This window comes from Bufo bufo, chromosome 5, assembly GCF_905171765.1.
Source record: "Bufo bufo chromosome 5, aBufBuf1.1, whole genome shotgun sequence".
NCBI classification, from domain to species: Eukaryota; Metazoa; Chordata; class Amphibia; order Anura; family Bufonidae; genus Bufo; species Bufo bufo.
In genome coordinates this window covers 93,311,211-93,328,014 of record NC_053393.1, presented here as the reverse complement: position 1 = coordinate 93,328,014, position 16,804 = coordinate 93,311,211, and the positions used below count along the sequence as shown (strand labels likewise).

Below are 16,804 nucleotides of genomic sequence, written 5' to 3'. Positions count from 1 at the left end.
CCAGCAAAAGATATTTTACCCACACATGTTGATTTTCCGAGATGTAGGATCTTAAAAATTGCTCAAGAGTCTGATTTAGTCGTACCGTCTGACCATTAGTCTCGGGGTGAAAAGCAGACGAAAAGGCCAAAGAAATCCCAATTCTCTGACAGAAAGCTCTCCAGAATTTAGAAACAAATTGAACGCCTCTGTCAGAAACAATATTTTGAAGCCGTACAACGTGATCAATAAAAACAGTAGTTAGACTCTTAGCACTAGGAAGTTTACTCAGAGGAACGAAATGTGCCATCTTACTAAATCTGTCAACCACTACCCAAACCACTGACTTACCCTCAGAAGACGGCAGGTCAGTAATAAAATCCATAGAAATATGCGACCAGGGCTTACTGGGAATGGGTAGTGGTTGTAACTCACCGGCAGGACGTGTCCTAGGAGTTTTGGATCTGGCGCACACTTCACAAGCAGATACATATGCATTGACGTCTATTAACAAAGTAGGCCACCAGTATGATCTGGAAGTCAACTCACGACTGCCTTCCATGCCAGGGTGACCACATAAAACTGAATCATGACACTCACCCAAAAACTGGAGCCTAAAATGTGCGGGAACGAATAACTTATCTGAAGGTGTATGTGCAGGCGCAAGATGTTGAGCTGATTCAATATCAGAGGCCAAATTAGAGGATACTGATGCCATGATGATATTGGCCGGGAGGATGGGTTCCGGAGGGGTATCGGAAGACTGAAAGGCAGAAAAACTTCTTGACAAGGTATCGGCCTTTATGTTCTTACTTCCTGGCCTGTAAGTAATGGAAAAATTAAATCGAGTAAAGAACAATGCCCATCTGGCTTGAAGAGGGTTTAGACACTTAGCGGACTCAAGAAATAACAAATTCTTATGATCAGTAAGAACGGTAATTCTATGTTTTGCACCCCTCCAAAAAATGTCTCCATTCCTCAAATGCCCACTTAATAGCTAGCAACTCACGGTTCCCAATATCATAATTCCTTTCTGTAGGAGAACATTTTCTGGAGAAAAAGGCACAGGATCTGAGGTTAGAGAAGTTAGAGGGTCCTTGGGACAATACTACCCCCACTCCATCCTCAGAGGCATCTACCTCCACCATAAAAGCTTCCTCCAGATTTGGTTGAATTAAGACTAGGGCACTACTAAAACTTCTTTTAAGATTCTCGAAGGCTTCAATGGATTCCTCAGACCAATTGACTAGATCCGCCCCTTTCTTGGTAAGATCTGTTAATGGTTTGGCGATAATGGAAATTTTTTAAATAAAGTTACGATAATAATTCAAAAAACCCAAAAAGCGCTGTAAGGCTTTAAGGGATGATGGCCTTACCCACTCCTGGGTTGCCCGTACCTTCCCAGTATCCATTTTGAAAGAATCAGGAGTGAGGACATACCCAAGATACAGAATCTCCTGTAATCCAAAAATGCATTTATCGAGTTTAACTGATAATTGGTTAACACTTAAAATGTCTAGTACTAGTCTTATATGTCTCACATGCGAGTCCCAGGTGGGAGAAAAAAATCTGAATATCATCAAGATAGACGATTAAAAACATCCCAATGAATTCCCTGAAAATGTCATTCATGAAATTTTGGAAGACGGCTGGGGCATTACTAAGCCCGAAAGGCATAACTAGGTATTCAAAATGCCCCTCAGCAGTATTAAATGCCATCTTCCATTCATCCCCCTCCTTAATTCGGATTAAATTTGTAAGCCCCCCTCAAGGCGAGTTTGGAAAACCAGGCAGCTCCTAAAACCTGATTGAACAGGTCGGGAACTAAAGGGAGGGAATATTGATATTTTACAGTGATCTTATTTAATTCATGGTAATCAATACAGGGTCTGAGTCCTCCGTGCTTTTTCTTAACAAAAAAGAACCCCACACCCATTGGAGATACCGAGAGCCTAATGTGCCCCTTGTTCAAACTCTCTTTAATATATTCCCTCATTGAATTTCGTTCGGGACCAGATAGATTATAAATTCTTCCTTTGGGATATCGGGACCCGGATACTAATTCAATAGCACAATCATACGGTCTATGGGGTGGTAATTCTTTCAGCTCGGATGATGAAAACACATCAGCATAATCTCTAATATATGGCGGAAGGGTTTGCGATACAGTATGAACCCCTGCTAAAACGACTGAATGACAGGACTTACACTGAGAACCCCATCTTTCTATCTCACCAGTAGCCCAATTAATAACCGGATTATGTAATTGGAGCCAGGGCATACCTAATACTACATTTACGGGTAGATTCTCAAGAATTAGGAATGAGCATATTTCAGTGTGGCACACCCCTACCGAAAAAGAGATCTCCGTAGTACAAAATTTGACCGTACCACCCGCCAGGGGAGTGGAATCGATGGCTACAATGTTCACTGGGTGAGGAAGGGCTAAAATCGGAATTCCTATTTGGATAGTGAATTTACGGTCAATAAAATTAGATGCTGACCCGGAATCAATAAAGGCGTCACCGAAACCCCTGATTTCCCCCAGAGACACAGTAATAGGAACCAGCAGCTTTTTTCTTACCACCCCAGGGAGTACCTTGTCTGTTGAGCCCTCTGGTTTGGGTGGACCTCCGGAAGAAGGGATCTTAGGGCACTGTCGGACCCAGTGATGGGAACCGCCACAGTAGAAGCACACTCCACGACGACGACGCTACTCCTTCCTGGTCATGCCCAGCTGCATGGGTTCATCAGAGAAGCCTTCGGATTTTGCTATCACCGGACCCATCTCCATCTTGGGAACCATCTGTGGAACAAGAAGGTGTTCTCGCTGTCGTTCCCTAACCCGTCGGTCTAGCATAATGGCTAACGTCATGGTTTGTTCTAAGGTTTCAGGGGGTGGATAACACACTAGCATATCCTTGAGGGTATCAGACAAACCGGACTTAAATTGAATCTTGAGGGCCAGTTCGTTCCACCCGGAGGGTACACACCATCTACGGCAGTGTTTCCCAACCAGCGTACCTCCAGCTGTTGCAAAACTACACCTCCCAGAATGCCCGCACAGCCAAAGGCACGCTGGTTGGGAAACACTGATCTACGGAATAAGGTACAGTACTCCTCAACCGGACAGTCACCCTGTCTGAGGGATTTCAGCTGGGTCTCTGCTACCATGGCACGGTCAGGTTCGTCATATAACACACCTACCGTCTGAAAAAATGCATCAACGGATCTGAGGCATTGTAAATCAGAAGGCAAGGAGAATTCCCAGTCCTGGGGATCCCCCTGTAATAAGGACATAATAATCCCCACCCTCTGATGCTCAGATCCAGAGGAATAGGGACGTAAGCAAAAATAAAGCTTACAGCTTTACTTAAACACCAAAAAGCTTCTATGGCCTCCTGAAAATCAGTCAGGAAGCTTAACGTGGGGTTCCATACAGGCATGTGCCTTTTGGGCAGGAAGATCATGAGCAATCTCTTGTGCCTGTAATCTCTCCCCCAATTCCTGAACTATATGGGCCAGATTCTGCATGTGGTCAGTCAGGCTCTGTAAGGGATCCATAGTAAAAAACTTTTTAGGCCTGTGATTCTGTCAGGGATCAGAGAGGAAGGAAAGTGGGTGCATTCTGACTCCACCCTCAACCCCTGTCCCTGCCTACTTACACTACCCATCCTAGGCGACGGGGTGTAACTGGGCGACGGTCCCTACTTACGTAAGTGCACAGAGGAAAGATATGGAAGGTCAACAAGCCAAGGGTCCGAACTAGGAGAAGCGGGAGTACAAATGGAGCGGGTAAATGTAAAGTCAACAGTCAGAGCCGAGGTCAATCCAGGAGAGCAAATACATACAAAGGATGAGACGAAGTCGAGGTCAAAGAACGAGCCGAAGTCACAAGGTCAGGAGGTCAATCAGAACAAGCAGCCGCAGACTAGAACCAAGGAACAAGGAAGCACCAATGGACCAGTATCACAGGCAACCTGTAGCCAGCAGGTTGACTGTATTTATAGTGGGGAGTGAGGGTCATGTGACGTGACCAGCATCACATGACCGACAAACAGACAAGTCGAGCACCGAGTGATCAGCTCGGCGCTCAAGGCAGACCTAGGAGCAGGGAGCCTCCCAGCTAGCAAAGCCGCCCTGGGAACGAGGCCGAACACAGAACCTCGCTCCCGAAGCTAAGCAGCAGGTCTGCAGCTGATGGGAGACCGAGTGTGGCTTCGGCGCCCCGTTACACAAAAGTCCTTTTGAGGACTATTGTGTGTGGCAGCAATATCTATTTGTAGCGTTTCCTGTGCTAAATAGCGTGCAATAGTTAGGCCTCTGCAGACAGGGACATTAGCTGTGCCACATCTCCTGTGTAAAGTATGCGAATCCAAAAAATATCTGTGACATCCTGTGTACTTTTACCGTAGACAGTGTCCGCTGTGGACCGTGACATTAACTGCGCCACATCTCCTGTTTAAAGTACGTGCATCCAAAAAATATCTGTGACATTCAGTGTAATTTGTCGCTAGACAGTGTCCGCTGCGGACAGTGACATTAGCTGCGCCACATCTCCTGTGTAAAGTGTGCGTATCCAAAAAATATCTGTGACATCCAGTGTACTTTTTCCGTAGATAGTGTCCGCTGCGAACAGTGACATTAGCTGATCCACATCTCCAGTGTAAAGTGTGCGCATCCCAAAAATATCTGTGACATCCAGAGTACTTTTTCCATAGATGGTGTCCGCAGCGGATAGTGACATTAGCTGTGCCACATCTTCTGTGTGAAGTGTGCGCATCCAAAAATGTCTGTGACATCCAGTGTACTTTTTCCGTAGACGGTGTCTGCTGCAGACATCGACATTACCAGCGCCACATCTCCAGTGTAACGTGTGCGCATCCAAAAAAATATCTGTGACATCCAGTATACTTTTTCCATAGACGCTGTCTGCTGCGAACAGGACATTACCTGCGCCACATCTGCAGTCTAATGTGTGCGCTGAAAAACTGTATCTGTGACATACAGTGTACTTTTTCAATACACAGTGTCCGCTTCTGACAGTGACATTACCAGTGCCACATCTGCAGTATAACGTGTGCGCTTAAAACATTTATCTGTAACATACAGTGTACTTTTTCCGTAGACGCTGTGGACAGTGACATTACCGGTTATACCTCTCCTGTATAACGTTTCCTCATCCAAAAAACCTGTGACATTCCCTGAAATTTTTCATTTGTCGCTGGTGACAGCATTGACATTATCTGCGGGATATCTCCTGTGTGGCGTTTCCACATTCCAAATACCTTTTAAAATTTGTTTGCGCATACACTTTCAAATCCTACGCTACTGTACGTGTGACATACTTTTAAGCATATATAACATTTAATATAAAGAAGGCAAGCAGTAAGGGATGGGGAAGTGGCGTGATGCTGATGGTGCACGCAGAGGCCGTGGCCCTGGGAGCGTTGAAACTGTGCCTGCTGCCAGAGCACAAGAAAAACAATTATCTATGATACCTACTGTAGCTTCATGCCCCAGTGTGCAGGGCGGAGAAGGACACCACTCTTGAAGTCAGACCAGTGCAACCAGGTGGTCGGTTGGATTGCAGCAGATAATGCTTCCAGTCTGTTAAGCACCACCCTGTTTTCCACCAAGTCCAGTCTCAGTAGCCAAGAGTCTACTCAACACAATCCTCACCCTGATCCTCCTTCCTCCCACCATGGAGAGTCTGGGCAAACAAGTGATCCCACACTCGGATATTCTGAGACCTCTTTTCAGTACCATTCCTTGATTTAGCCCTCTCGCCAAGCACGCCTGAAGAGCGACAGATCTTGTGCCCTGATTCCCAAACTCTTGAGTATCCACAGACACAAGAAGATGACGGTGGGGAACAGCAATTACTGTTTAATAAGGTGGAAGATGATGAGACACAGTTGCCAATAAGTCAACAGCAATTACTGTCTCAAGAGGTTGACGAAGAGGATGAGACACAGTTGTCAATCACTGAGGTTATGGTTAGGTCAATAAGTCAGGAGGATGAGCAGAGTGAGGAAGTGGAAGAGGAGGTGGTGGACGATGAAGTCACTGACCCAACCTGGGAGGGTGGAAATCCGAGCGAGGACAGCAGTACAGAGGGATCTGCTTCACCGCAACAGGCTGGAAGAGGCAGTGAGGTGGCAAAAGAGAGAAGGCGGGCCACACCAAACAGGCCCGCAACTGTTCCACGGAGCACCCTCTTGCGGAAATCTCCCGTGCCAAGGGGTAGGTGTTCCGCAGTATGGTGCTTTTTTGAGGAACGTGCAGACAACAAAATAATAGTAGTTTGCAACCTGTGCCATACCAAAATGAGCCGGGGCGTAAACACTAGAAACCTCACCACCACCAGCATGATCAACCACATGGCATCCAAGCACCATAATAAGTTTGACTAACACCTGGGTCCACAACCTGTGTCTGTGGGTCACACCACTGCCTCCTCTTCCCCTGCGTTACTAGCTGGCCTATCTCCTATCAAAGGCGCTGGCCTGGATGCATCCCACCCTGCACCTAGACCTTCACAAGCACCATCAGCGACCACATCCACTTCCGTGTGCCAGTGCAGCGTACAAATGTCCTTACCCCAGGCATTTGAACGCAAGCGCAAATACCCTGCCACCCACCCACTGGCCATAGCACTAAATGTGCAACTTTAAAAATTACTGGCCCTGGAAATGTTGCCATTTAGGCTAGTGGACACTAAGGCCTTCCGCAGCCTGATGTCGGCGGCCGTCCCTCGTTACGCAGTCCCCAGCCGCCACTATTTTTCACTGTGTGCCGCGCCCGCCTTACACCAACATGTGTCCCGTAACCTCACCTGTGCCCTGACCAACGCAGTTACTGGGAAGGTCCACTTAACCACGGACATATGGATAAGTGCATTCGGCCAGGAATGCTACATTTACCTGACGGCACAATGTGTGAATGTTGTGGAGGCCGGAAGCGAGTCGTACCCTGGGATGTTACAGGTGCTACCGACGCTAAGGATTGCGGGCCCTACATCGTTCAGGGTTTCCACCAGCACCTACGTTAGTGGCTCCAACCCCCACTTCTCTTCCTACGCCTCCTCCTCCACTTCCACCTAGGAATTATCCACGTGTAGCACCAGTCAGCCATCAGTCGGTAGCTGGAAGCAGTGTAGTACTGCAGTGGGGAAGCAGCAACAGGCCTTCTGAAGCTGATATGCTTAGGGGACAAACAACACACCGCCGCAGAGCTGTGGAGGGGATTAGAGACCAGACTGAGCTGTGGCTCTTGCCACTCAACCTAGAACCAGGCATGGTTGTGTCTGATAATGGCCGTAACTTGGTGGCAGCTTTGGAGCTCAGCAAGCTCACACACATCCCATGCTTAGCCCACGTCTTCAACTTAGTGGCTCAGAGGTTTCTCAAAACCTACCCCAATTTGCCTGAGCTACTGGTGAAGGTGCGCCGCGTGTGTGCACATTTCCACAAGTCATCAACAGCTTTATCCGGTCTGTCAACGCCAGCTCACCGGCTGTTGTGCGACATGAGCATGCAGTGTCGGACTGGGGCACCTAGGGCCCACCAGTAAAATTTATTTTGGGGGCCCACCGTACGGATACATTCAAACATAATAAATAATCTAACACGTTTTTTATATGAACATCGGCTGGTTGAGGTGCTGTACATTGAATATATGTATGTAGTATACTAAATCTAATGTGTTATGTGCCCCTTGTGCAGGGGTTGGGAGACTAGGGGCCCACCTTGCTCAGGGGCCCACCGGGGGATTCCCCTGTACCCCTGTGGGCCAGTCCGAGCCTGTGAGCATGCGCTGGAACTCGACGTTCCACATGTTGGCCAGGCTTTGTGAGCAGCAAAGGGCAGTAGTGGAATACCAGTTGCAACATGGTCGTCTCCTTCCCAGTTAGCTTCTGCTATTCACAAGCTAGGGGTCGGCATGGATGTCTGACCACTGTGAGGTTTTAAGAAACTTTGAGGAATCAACACAGATGGTGAGCGTTGTCAGTGTAACCATCCCACTTCTGTGTCTACTCAAACGCTCTCTGCTCACAATTAAGGACGACGCTTTGCATGTGGAAGAGGAGGAAATGGGGGAAGAAAGTAAACAAGGTAATTGCCAGACCACCCTCAGTTCGTCTTCTCAGCGCGAATTGGACGATGAAGAGGAGGAACAGGAGACGGTTGCCTTTGCTACAGAGGGTAGTACCCTTGGAAGTTTAATTCCATCTGTTCAGCCTGGGTGGGCAGAAGAGGAGAAATAGGATGAGGAGATTGAGAGTGATCTTCCTGATGACGACAGTGAAATCTTGCCTGTTGGTACTTTGGCACACATGGCTAACTTCATGTTAGGCTGCCTTTCCCACGACACGCGTGTTATACGCATTTTAGACAACACGGATTACTGGTTGTTCACCCTTATCGACCCCCGCTACAAAGAGAGGATGAGCAAAATGGTGCAATACCAGAAGATCCTTGTTGAAAAATTGGCCCAAAAATTTCCATCTGACAACGCTGGCGGCAGAGTCCATAGTTCCTTGGGCAACCGAGGATGGGAGACAAGGGGAACACACAGCAGTTCCAACAGAGGCAGGGCAACACTCTTCAAAGCCTGGGACAGTTTCATGACACCCCGCTAGCACCCTCACCCTGATGCACGGCCTACTGTCACAAGGAGGGAAAAATTTTGGAAGATAGTGATGGAGTACATAACAGACCATGTCAGCGTCCTCAATGATCCCTCAGTGCCTTATAACTACTGGGTGTCCAAGTTGGACATGGGGCATGAACTGGAGCTCTACGCCTTGGAAGTGCTGGCCTGCTCTGCCACCAGCGTTTTGTCTGAGCGGGTATTTAGTGCTGCTGGTGGCATTATAACAGATAAGTGTATCCGCCTGTAAACTGAAAATGCTGACAGGTTGACTCTTATAAAAATGAAAAAGGCCTGGATTAACATTTACTTTTCGACTCTACCAGGGGAAAGCTGATGAACATAAAGGCACTTTAAATGTGTTGTTTATGATGTACTGAATACACTCTATTGTAGTAATGATCGAGCATGCCCGGCCGAACACTGGTTCGGCACGAGCATCTCGATGCTCAGCACATGGCGGTATTCGGCCGAATACCACATGTGGTCAAGCGCAATGCTAGAGTCTCCGCCCCGTAACGTTTTTTTAGCTGCTACGCAGCCAATAAACGTGCAGGTAAGTGCTCCGCTCACTGTAATGCCGTAGCCATGTTGGCTACTGGCATTACAGTGATTGGCTGGCCGGATCGTGTCATATGGTGCTGAATAGTGCAAAATAGCTAAAACTCTACAGACCCAAAAGTCCTTCTAAGGACTATTGTGTGTGGGAGCAATATCTATTTTTAGCGCCTCACTCGCTAAATAGCTTGCAATAGTTAGGCCGCTGCAGACAGTGACATTAGCTGCGCAACGCCACATCTCCAGTGTAAAATGTGTGCTTCCCAAAAAAATCTGTGACATCCAGTGTACTTTTTCCGTAGATGGTGTCTGCTGCGGACAGTAACATTAGCTGCGCCACATCTCCAATGTAAAGTGTGAGCATCCAAAAAATATCTGTAACATCCAGTGTACTTTTTCAATAGACTGTCTCCGGTGTGGACAGTGACATTTGCTGCGCCACATCTACAGTGAAATGTATGCGCATCCAAAAATGTATCTGACATCCAGTGTACTTTTTCAATAGACGGTATCCGCTTCTGACAGTGACATTAGTTGCGCCACATCTCCAGTGTAAAGTGTGCGCATCCAAAATATTTCTGTAACATCCAGTGTACTTTTTCAATTGACGGTGTCCGCATTTGACAGTGACATTACCAGTGCTACATCTCCAGTGTAACGTAAATTTATCTGTGACATACAGTGTACTTTTTACAAAGACGCTTTGGACAGTGACATTACCAGTGGTACCTCTCCTGTATAACGTTTCCTGATCCCAAATACATGTGAAATTACCAGTAATTTTTTATTAGCCTCTGGTGACAGCATTGACATTATCTGCGGAATATTTCCTGTGTGACGTTTAAACATTCCAAATACCTTTTTAAATATTTTTGTGCATACACTTCCAAATCCTACGCTACTGTACGTGTGACATACTTTCAAGCATATATAACATTCAATATGAAGAAGGCGAGCAGTAAGGGACGGGGAAGTGGTCGGTGCACGCAGAGGCCGTGGGCCTGGGCGCGTTGAGACTGTGCATGCTGCCAGAGCACAAGAAAAACAATCATCCACGATACCTAGCTTCATGTCCCAGTGTGCAGGGCGGCGCAGGACACCACTCTAGAAGTCAGACCAGTGCGACCAGGTGGTTGGTTGGATTGCAGCAGATAATGCTTCCAGATGCTTTAGCACAGCAGTGTCTTTCACCAAGTCCAGTCTCGGTAGCCGAGAGTCTGCTCAACACAATCCTCACCCTGAACCTCCTTCCTCCCATCATGGAGAGACTGGAGCAAACAAGTGATCCCACACTCAGATATTCCGATCAGCTATTTTCTGCGCCATTCCTTGATTTGGCCCTCTCGCCAAGCACGCTTGAAGACCGAAAAGATCTTGTGCCCTGATTCCCAAACTTCCCAAACTCTTGAGCATTCCCAGTCATAAGAAGATGACGGTCGGGAACGACAATTACTGTTTAATGAGGTGTATGATGATGAGACACAGTTGCCAATAAGTCAACGGCAATTACTGTCTCAAGAGGTTGATGAAGAGGATGAGACACAGTTGTCAATCACTGAGGTTGTGGTTAGGTCAACAAGAAAGGAGGATGAGCAGAGTGAGGAAGTGTAAGAGGAGGTGGTGTCCGATGAAGTCACTGACCCAACCTGGGAAGGTGGAAAGCCGAGTGAGGACAGAAGTACAGAGGAGGAGGGATCTGCTGCACCACAACAGGTTGGAAGAGGCAGTGGGGTGGCAAAAGGGAGAAGGCGGGCCACACCAAATAGGCCCGCAACTGTTGCACGGAGCACCCCCTTGTTGAAATATCCCTTCCCAAGGGGTAGGAGTTCCGCAGTGTGGTGCTTTTTTGAGGAAAGTGCGGATGACAAAAGAATAGTAGTTTGCAATCTGTGCCGTACCAAAATGAGCCGGGGTGTGAACACTAGCAACCTCACCACCACCAGCATGATCCACCACATGGCATCCAAGCACCATAATAAGTGGGCCGAACACCTGGGTCCACAGTCTGTGTCTGCGGGTCACACCACTGCCTCCTCTTCCCTTGTGATACGTGCTGGTCAATCCCCTGTCCAAGGTGCAGGCCCGGATGCCTCCCCCCTGCACCTGGACCTTCGCAAACACCATCAGCGCCCACATCCTCTTCCGTGTCCCAGTGCAGAGTCCAAATGTCCTTACCCCAGGCCTTTAAACGCAAGTGCAAATACCCACCCTGTCACGGATCAGAGTGGGGGTAACTCTAATCCGTGGGATGTCAATATGAAAGATAGCTGCTAGGACAGGACAGGAATCAGTGAGCAGGTCACCTCCTATTACATCCCTAATTCTGACCCTGTCTCCTAGCCGTATGAGCCGACCCTGATGGTAGGAGGGCTCATACACATGAACCTAAGATCCCTACTAGCCCTCAGGGTGGCCCTGAACTAGGAGCAGAGTAAAATACGACCCGTTCCTCCACATCACGGATGAACAGGAGTCTCAGTGGCTAGGCTGCAAGGAAAGGGGCACATGTACAGCATATTGCAATGGCAGGTAAGTAAACTAGTATTACAAGTACCTGCTACAGACACACAGCCTGGAACCCATGCACGAGAGCTGCTGTCCACATGAACACAAACGGACACAGCCCACACCACACATCACACAGGAACCCAGGACCATAAGCTGCAATAAAGATAAAGACACCACTAGACATATAACAATACAAAGACAATAATGTCTAACATAACTTATGACCACAAGGGTGGCCCTCACTGGCAGATGGTATATAACCAGGAGGATGACTCCAGCTAACCATGGCTGAAGTACCCCTCAGATACAGGCATCCAGCGGAAGCTAAAAAGCCCAAGTAGCCACACCCACACACAGACACACCCAGTGTTCACACACAAAGAAGGGAGTTAACCCTTCCTACACCAGGCAAGGGAAGAAAGCCACTTAAAGGGGAAGTGTACAATTAACTATCACACTGCAGCTGTTACCGCAGGAAACGACATGCGTGGCAATCATGTCCTGGGAAATAGCCAGAAGGCCGAGACACTGCCACCACATGTACACAACACCACTTGTTGCCACGGGCAGCCACAAGTGAAGGGAAGTGTCACAGTGCACACATACATAAACCTTGTGCACACCAGACAGAGAAAGGGCATACATACACACACACATAGCCAGAGGCAACCGCACGCATCAACAGTGAGACGCCTAGCAACCAGCTCAGGCTGCTACACTGCCAACAAACACCTGTTGTCCACGGCAACCGCACTTGAGGCAAACTACTAACAGCCCCCAGCTGCGGTTGACAAAACACCCAGACCGCGGGCAACTGCATGCGGCTCCCAAGGAGTCACGACCATGCACATGGGCGTGACACACCCACCCACAGGCCATAGCACTAAATGCGCAACAATCCAAATTACTGGCCCCGTGAAATGTTGCCATTTAGGCTTGTGGACACTGAGGCCTTCCGCAGCCTGATGTCGGCGTTCATCCCGCATTACGCAGTCCTGAGCCACCACTATTTTTCAAGGTGTGCCGTGCCCGCCTTACACCAATATGTGTCCCGTAACATCACACGTGCCCTGACCAATGCAGTTTCCTGGATGAATGCTGCTGCAGCTTTGCCAAGTTCATCGACCTCAATGGAGGAAATACTAAAGCAGATGGTGCTGGCCAATGCGCAGCAACAACAGGCCAACTTTGAGGATAAAAAGTGTCATGAAGAGACCTTACATGCACAATGGCAGGCTCAGGTGGAGGCCCAGGCCTGACAGCAGGAAACCAATCACTTGCTGATGGAGCAGATTGCTGAATTGAGAGAGACTGTTGTAGCTCCATCCCAACGAGTGCAGATAAGCCCTACAGAGTCTTTTAATGTGAGGAGGTCTGTGCAGCGGGCCTTGCAAAAGCTGATGCCCGATGATGACGTTGAGGCCTACCTCACCGTGTTTGAAAGAGTGTCAGAAAGAGAAAAAGACTGCCAGTAGCAGAGTGGGCAGAGGCCCTTGCACCATTTCTGTCCAGTGAACCACAAAAGGCCTACTATGACCTGAGGGAGCAGGATATCCAGGACTATGCCAAGTTAAAAATGGAGGTCCTGGCTCGCTTTAGTGTTATGTTGGCTGTTCGTGTCGGGAGGGTCCACACGTGAAGCTACACCATGGACCAGCCTGCCCGATCTCAGATGTATGACCTCATTCATCTCATAGGGAAGTGGCTGGAACCCGAGTCTTGTACACCGTTCCAAATCATGGAGAAAGTTGTGGTAGATTACTACTGCAGAGCTACAGCAGTGTGTCGGACATGGAGACCCCCAAACTGCTAACAAGCTCGTTAACCTAATGGAATGTTTCCTGGCAACTGAGGACTACCTCCGTGATGTCCCTGCAACACCTCACCGGAGTGTCAGACCCGTGTCATCTGTGGGTAAGAGAGTTCCAGCTGTTAGGGGTGTATGGAAGGGTGCAAGAGGGAGCAAGGCTCTAGAGGTTAGGCGTGGGGATATGATTGACTACCACGGGCAGTCTAGTCCTGGAAAGGTCTTCCCACCGAGGAAACTTGGGATGCTCTAGTGCTGGAGGTGCCGTTAGTGGGGACATATTGCTGCCCATTGCCCTCTTACCTCAGAGCCCATGGAGTGTGGATCTGGCCGGAGATAGTCGCTGTATGCGGTGTCAGTTTGTGCGGCCTCACCAGGACTAGAGACTGAGCCACAGATTTGTACTCTGGTGGTAAACGACTGCTCCGTCAGGGCTCTTTTGGACTCCGGTAGTCTGGTCACCTTGGTGCATGCCAGTTTCGTTGGTGGGAATTACCGTATTTTTCGCTTTATAAGACGCACTTTCCCCCCAAAAGTGGGGGGAAATGGAAGTGCATCTTATGGGGTGAATGCTGCAATTTTTACATCGCTAACGCTGATACATCGCCGGCTACAATGCTGCGCAGTGTAGCGATGTATCAGCAGGAAGGGAGGAGGGAGGAGGGGCTGGAGGCCGGCAACTCGCGGCGGGGCCCGGTGCAGTCACTGTACTCTAACACCAGGCCCCGCCACTCACAGCAGTATAGATATCTAAACAGTAATCCTTAACCACAACTTTAACTTTAAAGCAGCGCTGTCATGTTTACTACTTTACAATCAAGCTCCGGTAACAGGCAGAGTGGGTGGCGGCGTGACGTCACTCACTCTCATCACGCGCCTGCTCCTCCCACTTTAAGAATGAAGCAGGCGGAGCAGGCACGTGACATGAGTGAGTGACGTTACGCCACCGTCTGCTCTGCCTGTTACCAGAGCTTGATTGTAAGGTACGGTAGTAAACATGATAGCACTGCTTTAAAGTTAAAGTTACTTGAGGTTAAGGATTACTGTTTAGATATGTATACTGCTGTGAGCGTCGGGGCCCGATGTATTGGGGGACACTGATATGGGGTGGATCTGTGGATGACACATATAGCATAAGATGCTATATAGCGTCATCCACAGATCCCCCCATAGCATGTTCATCCACACAACCCCTCCCCATAACAGTGTCATCCACAGATCCCCCCATAACAGTGCCATACAACGATCCCCCATAACAATGCCATCTACAGATCCCCCCATAACAGTGCCATCCATAGATCCCCTCCATAACAGTGCCATCCACAGATCCCCTCCATAACAGTGCCATCCACAGATCCACTATAACAGTGTCATTCACAGATGCCCCCATAACAGTGTCATCCACAGATCCCCTCCTTAACAGTGTCATCCACAGATCCCCCATAATAGTGTCATCCACAGACCACCATTAGTTCAAAACCCACCAAAAGCACACCTTTTGGTTCAAAATAATTTTTTTCTTATTTTCCGCCTCAAAAACCTAGGTGCGTCTTATAGGGCGAAAAATACGGTATGTGCCGGATAAAAGCATGTGTGTGCTGGGCATCCACGGGGATGCCAAGTCTTACCCAGTGGCTCGGGTTAAGCTGGTGACTCTGATTGGGACTGTAACCTATGAAGTCAGAGTAGTCAAAAGACTTATGCATAAAGTGATATTGGGTCGGGACTTCCCATTATTTTGGAAATTGGGGGGGGAGTCACTTCTGCAGCAAGTGATGAAACTTCTGCAGAACTTGTACCTATCCCTTTAAATGAAGGTGTGAGAGAAATTACCATTGAAACAATGGTGCAGATAAGATACAAAGCGAACATGGCAAGTAAACTGAAAGGACTAATGAAAGTGTGAAGTTATGTGAAATATGTAATTGTGATGATGATGATGACACCCCTTTTTTGTCAGGCTGTGATCGGGGAAGAAGCTCCCGCTGTTGGTAAAAATGTATATGATTTAGAAATGCTGATTGATAATATTGGTAGCACAGAGCTGAGGGTACCCACTGTGGTAAATGTGCAGGAAAGTGGAAGTGTTAGAGGGTGTAGCACATGTACCAGGTGCAGATAAGCAGTCTTCACAGTGTTCTATGATTAGTGAGCCCGGGTGCAGGGTTGATAAAAATGAATTTCCACCCAAAAAGGATGCCAAGTAGCACTTAGAAGTTAGCATGCAAGCTATTAGGGCACAATATGAGCAGAGTGAAGACAAGAAGATACAACTTGTCAGACAAGTAAAAGAATTGGAAGCGTAGCTTGTAGATGAAAGGAAGCAATGTTTATTGGCTGTAGCAGCTAGAAAGAAGCTGGAGATGCATCTAAAAGACTTAGTGGGACAAATTGACTCGGCAAACCAAAATAGAGAAGATGCCAGTAAACAACTGTGTAAATTGCAGGCGCAAAAGAAGGGTTACCAAAGAGAGTTGGAAGACACTAGAGCATCCAGGGATGATATTTTAAGTCAGCCTAAAGAAAATGAAAAGAAACTTAAAAGTCTGGAGGTGGAGAGGATCCATATGCAGGAGGAGCTTTCTGCGGCAGAGTGTGTCAAAAGGCAAGCCCTACAGGAAAGAGATGAATTGGTCAACGACAGACTGAGAACGGCTATTCTCCAGATTGACCAGATTAATGCTGATCTGAATGCAAAAACAGGGCGTTAAAAGCAAAGTTGCAAGAATTGAAAGGCTATATTAACTCCAAATTCAAGGAATCCATAACAACCTTGGAAGCAAAGATAGCACAACTGGAGGAACAGCTTGATACTGAGACAAAAGAAAGACATGCTGCAAGTAAACAAGTCTGTCGCTCAGAGAAAAAGAGAAAAAGCTGAAGGATGTGCTAATGCAACTGGTAAATTAAAGGCGCAATGCTGAACAGTATAAAGACCAGGCAGAGAAAAATAAGGTGCATATGAAAACAGATGAAGCACCGTGTAGAAGAGGCCAAGAAATCCAAGTCAGCTCCTGTTGAGAATGGGTCTGAAGATGGTGGCGCTGCGGTGCCGGCTGAGGCAGAGAAGCTGGAAGAAGTTTCTGCTGCACAAGTTGAAAGGGCTGATATGGATGAAGAAGCCAAGAGACTCATGGCAGTGAGTAGCCAGGAGATGGTCATGAAAGACGTCTGCTCCGTCGCCGACACTTTCCAGGAAGTCCATAGCCTTCTGGGGATGAAATACAGTGAGATGGACGACCAATATCCAGATGCTGTCTACTTCTCTGGGATGGCTCTCCTGGAGATTGCACGAAT

At 48.0% G+C, this 16,804-nt stretch overlaps 1 pseudogene; it reads left to right on the top strand.

Annotated features, from left to right (window-relative positions):
• The first annotated feature begins 15,729 nt into the window (after nt 1-15,729).
• Nucleotides 15,730-16,528, top strand: LOC121002401 (annotated as a pseudogene).
• Nucleotides 16,529-16,804: the final 276 nt, after the last annotated feature.